The sequence below is a fragment of the Thalia democratica genome, chromosome 1, assembly GCF_965202585.1.
Source record: "Thalia democratica chromosome 1, ktThaDemo2.hap1.1, whole genome shotgun sequence".
In the NCBI taxonomy this organism is placed as follows: Eukaryota; Metazoa; Chordata; class Thaliacea; order Salpida; family Salpidae; genus Thalia; species Thalia democratica.
In genome coordinates, this window is record NC_139165.1 from 57,640,389 (window position 1) to 57,648,993 (window position 8,605).

Genomic DNA, 8,605 nt, shown 5'->3' on the forward strand with positions numbered 1-8,605 from the left:
ATTCTACATTACGAAATAAAAAGTCTCAGAGAAAAAAAAATTGTTATGAAGAGATTGATAACTATATATTTTCATCCAAATAGTTTTCGATTTTTTTAATTATGTTTTAAGTGTATTTCATATGTTCAACTCTCATCAGATCAATTCCCATTTGATCATTTCAAATCCGAATCAATTACCACCTGATAAATTTCCGTCCAGTCGATTCCCATCCAGATATATAAGCTTTTAAACAAAAATAAAACTTACAAAACATAAAACTAATTGTTTTTTAGATAGCAGCTATCATTTAAATAATTATATATCAAGGGTGGTGTATGTAGATGCAATGATTTACTTGACACTATCGACTTCAAAGTCCAACTTATTTAAATTTATACTAAGTTATAAACTTCCAATAAATATTAGTTTCTCTAAAAATATCTTTGAAAGGTATTAAACGCTTAAATTAATTAATTTTGAATGGACATTTATTTTGTATGCTTGTTAAACTAGATAATTACAACTCAATCTTAAGGACCTAATAAACAAAAATTCTATATTTAAGTTAATTTTAAGACAGTATAAAAAGTTAATCCCTTAATTAAAAATCATGCTAAATAATTAAAATAACTAACTTATTAACTAAGTCTAATATTTTATCTCGGATTGATTTTAACTTGAACTTAGCAAGCAAAATTGTTTGTTCTTTTTTTTAGCATTCGGAATGAAATGAGATATGTGGAAATTGAGATTGATGGAAAGTGAACGGGGAATTTAGATGCAATTTATCAGATAGAAATTTACTTATAAAAAATAATTTGGTAGGGAAACATTTGTAAAAGTTTGAACGAGAATTGAACGTGTGAGGAGTAATTTGGATGGGAAATAGTTCGAATGATAACCAATCGGATGAGAATTGATTGCGACTGGGAAGTGAAGGGTTTTAAAAATGTTGTATTAAAAACATTTAAATACAAAGCTATATTTTAAAAGAAGCTTAATCATTTTTATAACACGTAATTTTTTATTTAGTTTGAAAGTTATTACTTCGTGTTTGAACTGTTTACTTTTCATAACTCTTTTTATTTATAGTCAGATATAGTCAGTTTTCTAAAAAGTTTTCGATACAAATCATTGAGAAGACTTTTTATAGCCGATTTTCTCAGAATTAAAAAAAAAACTAATAATTTTCTATTTCTTTTGAAGCATTTTAAGCAATTTAGAGTATTAATGAAAAAAAAGAAAATTATAATCAAAAGCAGATAGTAAGTTCATTGTTTGAAACGTTACTTTTACTTAAAAGTTTTTACTTCCTTCTGACAGGTTTTTCGTTAGTTTAAAAAGATTAGACTACTTAAAAAGTACTTTTAGTTTCCGTTTGCAAATAAAACTCTAAAAATTTTATTGCTTGAATGGGTTACATTGAATTTAAAATAAACCGTATAAAGTAACTTTTAAATTAGTTACTAATTTTTAAAATAAGATCAAGTATTTTTTCCATGTATACTCTTTGGCATTAAACTCATAATTTTGCAATAAACTAAATTTTAACTAGCTTGATTTTGAGACTTAAAGTTTGAGTAAAGAGAAAATCGCAGAAGCTGGTCGGTTTTTTTTTTAAACTGGACACAATAAGTTATTAAGAAAACTAGGTGCACATTAAGTTGTTTCAGTAAATATGTTTTTATACAAAAACTACTGATATTAGAAAAAATATATACTTGTTACTTTAAAGTACATCAAACTTGTTATGATCAATCAAAAACAGATTCTAAATGTTAAATAACATAAGAATAAAAACTATTTTAAAACACTTTTTCTATTCTTTAAAAATCATGTGTAAAGTATATTATTCACTGCGGAAAATTCGAAAAACACTACACTGATTTAGATATAACTTTTTGAATGTATTTTTGGATAGAAAATTCTTACTTAAAATTTGGTAAATAACTTATTACAGACACTATTTAATACAAACATCTATAAACATAGGTCTAAGAGTTACATTTTAGTTAATCTTTATAAAAAGTTGTTAAAACTTTGTTAAAATAGGCTTTTAAATACTTTACAAGGTTATGTAATAAATGTTCTATTTTATACAAACTTAATAATTTGTTTACAACTTAAACCATGTAAGACTAACTCGATATGTACATCAATATGGTGATTTTAGTCGTGGTATGAAATTTCATCGTTTGTTTAGTAATTAACTTTAGGTTGAAGAAATATTTTCTATTTTAAAATTAAACGAATAAGTCTACAATATGATGTCATATCAAACTTTGTAAATTTTTGAGCACTGTTGGAATAAAAAATAATAGCTACATAGCTTTAATACATTACAGCTATATTTCAGTACATAATCAAGAAATAAACAATGATAATAAAAGCAAATATTTATAAATTTTTAAAGAAACGTTACTAAAAACAAGTTCTGAATAAAATTTATTTTTATACAGTAACATGTTAATGTAAAAGAATGGTTACTACTTTTCGATTTAGATCATAAAAGTTTAAAATGATCAGCTAGTAAATAAACTCCTTAAAATAAACACCCGTCAAAAACTAAAAAGTAACAAACATAAAAGTTATAAAAGATAGTAAAATCTTTTAAGGAGTTGATAACGGTGTTTAACATCATTTGGTTGATAAACAATTCATATAAATAAGTATATTTACATATCGTTTTTAAATCTCATCTTTTATTTGAAGAAAAAAGTTCTCGTCTAAAAAAAGAAAGTTACAAAAAAAAACGGATCTGTACAGTAAATACAGGTCTGATAAGTTTTTGTCCATTAGTATAAAGAAAAATTTAAGAATATAAGTTTTAAAATAAATAAAACTTAGAAGTTTAACAATATTTTTTATGGATCGTTGTATTGTTTTATAAATACATTTAAAATTTTCATATCCCTCCACATCTATACATATAACAACAATACAAGACCATTAGTTTGTCTTTTTATTCTTTATCAATTCATTTTTTACAAACAGTAATTATCAAAAAAGCTTTAAAAGCTGGGAGATAATAAGTACATCGGTAACTACTCGAATTAAATAATAAATTGTACAGCAAATAGTATCTGTCGATCTCTCATGAATATCTCATGTTGATCTCATTAAATGTTTTTTATTTTAGTTCTTTTCTCTGTAAGTATTATTTGTGTATTAAAACACTTCTAAAATCATATTATTTGCTACCAAAAGGTTAGGTAGCTTGACCTATACCTTCTGCTAAAAGCTCTTTATAAACTTTTAATCATTTTAATTTAAAACATTTAATCATTTTTAAGTTATATTACTAATATACCAAACAATTAACTATTCCTTGCTTACTCATCATAACTCATTTGTTTACCTGTTTTTTTTCTTAACAACTAGTTATCTACCGAATCCACAAATTATGATCCGGCCGGATCCGAATCTTTTTTTTTAATTAAGGATCCAAGCAAAAAAAGTTCGGATCTCTTATCCGAGGGATCATTACTTAAAACTTTTGTATTCTAAACTTAATTAGCATTATATGATTTAATACACACAATTCTTTTTGCGTATAAAAACAAATTAATTTAGTAATTTTTAAAGAGTAATAATCTTGTTACAGAAATACTTTTATTGACCTTAGTAAACTAGTTACTCTTATTCTATATAGCTTTAAAATCATACTATGTACAAAAATACTTATAAACATAAAAAAGATGGCTTTTAAAGAGTAAAAAAAAAATATTTTATTACCAAAACAATGTTTCACTCGTTTAAGATAATTGAAACTTTAAATAAGATTCTATTAATCAGCTGAAGATCTCGTTTAAATTATTTAAATTGATTAAAAGATTGTTTTGGTATTAAAATTAAAAATTTTTAAGGTATATTATTCTCCTTATTTATTAGTTGAGAACTTTTATTGTAATCTTAAAATTACACGAAAAAACAAACTTAATGAAATAGTTTTAACAGCAAAATAAAAGTATAAATTCAAAAAACTGATATACAATACATATTATACGGTTGTCTCGTATCATGTTGTTGTTGATCTTGCGGTAAAGTTCATTAATTATTATTGATTGTGCGAAACATCTCAACTCTGTTGATGATAGCCGTTATAACTACTGGTTAAAACTGATCAAAGGAGCGCAGACTATAATCTCACAATAATCTGACAATCTCTGAGACATTGGGCTGTGAATGGTTTAGCTGTGAAAATTTTTTTCAACTTTGCCTACAAACGGTCGTTTCAGTACTTCGTAGTTAACCCCGCTTGGTTAAGATTACAACAGCGGTTTCTCGAGAATATGCCTGATGAGTCATGAGTCCTAATTATGACGAAACCGGTCGTAGGTTGTCTCGGATGCTGTTGTTGTTGATCTTGCGGTAAAGTTCATTAATTATTAATCCATACACATGAGATAAAAATATTCTGAATAAAAAAAATTATTTTGGTTTAACTTAGATAAGTATCAAAGTTAAGTCTTTTGTAATAGTTTAGTAACAACGATTGATGGAAATCAAAAAATCTTGTAGCGTTTCTTTAATAAATATGATAAATGTAAACCTTTTTATACTTTGTAAATTAAGGCCAAGAAAAAAAACTATTAGTCAGCGGTAAGCAACGTTTTCAGTCAGCAGGCTGAATTTACCAGAAAAAAAAACCAATAGCATCATATTTCATTGGTTAAACTTATTATTGACCCTAAGATATCTTGTGTAAGTATTAAACTTTGAATAGATTTTTTTTTGCTTTTCATTATTGATCTGAGAATACTTGGTGTGAATTTCTAAAAATTTACGTGCTCGCGGTTCAAATTAAAAAAGAAGATTTTTTTTTAAGTTTACCTTTTGCGGGTCGTACCTTGCCTATCCCTGCCTTAAGTAGTAAATCTATAATCAATTTGAGTAAAGTACAATAAGCTGATAGTTTTGGTTAAAATTTATCAATAGAAAATATTTGTAACGGTTTTGAAAAGTTTTGATTATTATCTATTTGTTTTCTTTTTAAATTTTTTACTGGTCGACTAGAAGCTACTTTTCCTTTCACTGAAACTTTAAGTAACGCTTGATTTTTTATATTAATCTGCTTTTTTTGTTGAGTTATTTTACACTTTTGCAATCTATTTGTAAAGTTTAATTAAAGGTCCAACATAAAGTTTACTTGCTTTATTTAACTTAAATTATCGTTAGCTTTTTTAAGTAATCTTCATTGTTAAGTTGATACTGTTTTTAATCAGTTAAAATATTTTTTTTTGTTTAAACAGAACAATAATAACTTTTTAAAATTAATTACAAGCTACTAAAATTAATATACAAAAATACTAAAATTAACATACAAACTCTTTATTTCTTTCATTATTATAACTATTTAATTTTTTTACCAAAAACAATATTTCGCTCAAAGACCTCAACAGTGCTTATAAAAATAAAATTATGAAAAAGTATAATATAGCTTTAAAAAATAGTTGTTAATCTATCAATTGACAAAAACATCGGCGAAAATCCTAATTAGGACGAAACCGTTCGTAGGATTGTCTCAGATGCTGTTGTTGTCGATCTTGCGGTAAAGTTCATTGTTTATTATTTACAATTTAGGTATTTTGTTTAACATGTATTTTATACCTAAGTTTCTTTTATAGATGTTTTATCACTAAAAGTTATGTTTTAGTTTGTACAAAAACATTTAATTAGTACAGTAATAAGAAACAAGGTTATTTTGTTTTGACACATTTTTTTAGAAGTTTTCTTTTTTTATTTAGTATTAAGTTATATTTAGTGTAGTTTATGTATAAATTTATATTTTATATTATTTCCATCTGGAAAAACCTGGAATTCAAGAGTTTTTGAAAACACCTGGAATTTAAAACAATTTTAAGATGTAAAGAAATATAAGTTCGGTTTGACACAAAAAATCTATCATAAAATTAACTGTTCAAAATTTAGTTTAATTGTTTGCTAACAAAAGATCCTAGTGAAGTAAATTATTTAGCTTACTTTACTTATTTTAGACTTAATAATCACAAATATCATATAGTTTTATAACAGTCGGATTTAATATTGAGTATTTCACCTATTAATAACTATTATCTGTAGAAAATATCTTATTTTAATGATAACATGTATACACCTACTTTATTCTATGCTTCTATTCTCTCATTACAGTAATTATTTTTTACAGAACCCAATTGAAGTGTGTTGATTCGTTGACACACAGAAACATATGTTGGTAGAATAAAGGAAGATTACTGTATAATTTGTTTTTATGATAAAATTATATTTTTTTGTTATCACTAATTCTTTTATATAAAAACACGTTTAAAGAAGCTCAAAATTATCTTTTTTGTTTTGCTTTACTATTTATGACATTTTTTATATTATACTTAATTTTATACTAATCAATGACCCAAAACTTTTACTTTCAAAAACTTAAAAGAAATTAAGTAAATCTGGAAAAACTCTCTTAAAAACCTTTGGCAACCCTGGAACTTTTTAAGGGATAAGAATAGCACAAATATTTTTGTTTAGTTTATGTCATATTTATACAACACAGAAAAAAAATTTTATTTATAAAATAAATAATAATGGTAATTTTAAGTAGAATAACCAAATACTTTTGTTTTTTTATTCTTAACATCTTTTTTAGGTAATCAGATTTATATTGTTTTTGAAGGAAAATCTTCTTTTATTTTGTGTAAAACCTTATACAAAAACAATGATGAGAGTAAAAAATGTTTTAGAACAAAAAGAATTTAGTTGCTTTTATATTAAAAAGAATCTAAAATGTCATTTAAGTTAATTAATTAAAGTTTATTTTCTTAAAACTTAAATAAATTTTCAGAATTTCTTTAATAGTTGTTTTTGGTATTGTAAAAATTATTTAAGTACAAAATAATTGTTTTGCTTGTAGAGTATTTAAATTAACACTTTAATAATAAATTTTTATATAAAAGCTTATAACCATGATAATTCTTATTATTTTTAGTATCTTATTTAATGATATAAAAAACTGAGTTTTAAATAGTTTGTTAAAAACAACTACAGATGCAGAACCAATAAACCAGCTCATTTTATCGTATGGTATTCAACTAATCCTTCATTAATTTCTTTATTTATTTTTTTAGCCATTTTATCCGTTGTTTGATAAGTTATAAAACACATTAATGTACAAAAAAATATATTTCAATCAAGCTATCGCACCCATTAAACTTTGGTTGTAAATGTGCGTTACAGTTTAACTGAACTTTTTAGTGAAACTTTTATAGGATCTAAATTCTAAATTTAGTTTCTAGCAATTTGAGGTCAGAAAATCGTGTTGAAAATTTGTCTGATAAGTTTTTGATTGCATCAAAAAGTCAGTTTGATGTTTTCAAAGGTTGTAGAAATTTTTAAAGTTGTTACTGGAACCCCCATAGTCTCAACTTTGTTTCAAAAGTCATAATATAAGTTTAATTTCATAGAATTTTTTTTTTTCGTAATACCAATTTAGACTTTATAATGTTGCGATGTAAGACATACCAGAAATGCTAAAAACAACATTAAGTTTTTATCTTCATAAACAGTAATGTTTATAATAAACTTCTAAGAAATTATACAATTTCATTCCTTCATAAACTCGTTATACACCAAACAAAGACTTAACCAAAGAACAAGCTAAAATTAAACTAGGTCAACGTATTGACTTTCCGCTTCTTCTACTACTTTTCCTAACTGTCTGTCGTAAAGTTTGTACGACAAAATTAGTTCAGTACTTTAATTGAGATTCTATAAATTTTTTTAGCTTGTTGTCTTCGCACTTAATGCTTCTTATTTTTAATAAATGAAGTTAATTGATAAACAAGATAAGTCTAAGATCTGGATTAAAATATCATATTACCATTATGTATTTTAGCAATAATTGCAGTAACAACAATGTTTGTGACGAAAACTTAAGATTAAGAAACACCTATTATATTGGTGCATTGCATATTTGCTTTTGATTTTTTTTTACATATTGTTGTGCTTTGCATTGGGAACAAATTAATTTTTTTACTAAAACCTCTAAGTTAGTAAAATCACTTTTAATAAAAATTTTCAGATGAGCAGTATTTGTTGGATAAGTGCTCTCGTCTTAACGGGTTGATTAAAGTCCAAATTTGATTTATACGGTTTTATAGTCTCCAGAAAGTTCAAAAACACGACTTCTTGTTGTCATTAAAGAAATAAACAAGCATCTTTTACTACCGCAAACACAAATTCTTTAAAAAGTTTTCAATTCTAAACGGCATCTCTTTTTGATAATTACTTTTGCTACTTTATAATTTGCCTTAACATTTTTTTCTGATCAGTCCGTAGTAACTGAAGATAATCATGTGCTTTGTTGAAACTGATTTAAGGGGTTTAGTTTTTCGTTTCTCGCAATAAATCCTAACTAACGTTTTTTTCATTCTCATAGCTCGTACTCACATTTACTCTTTTTAAATGCAATACTTTTATTGCAGATAAAGAAGATAAGTTTTTTTACTTCATTTATGGTTTAAAGAAATTTTAAACTTTCATTAAATTTAAGAAGCTTAATTGTCCATCCAAGCTGACTTATAATATTTTTATGGCTGTATATTTGATTCACTCTTAATAAATTTCGTTATTTCTTAAATAT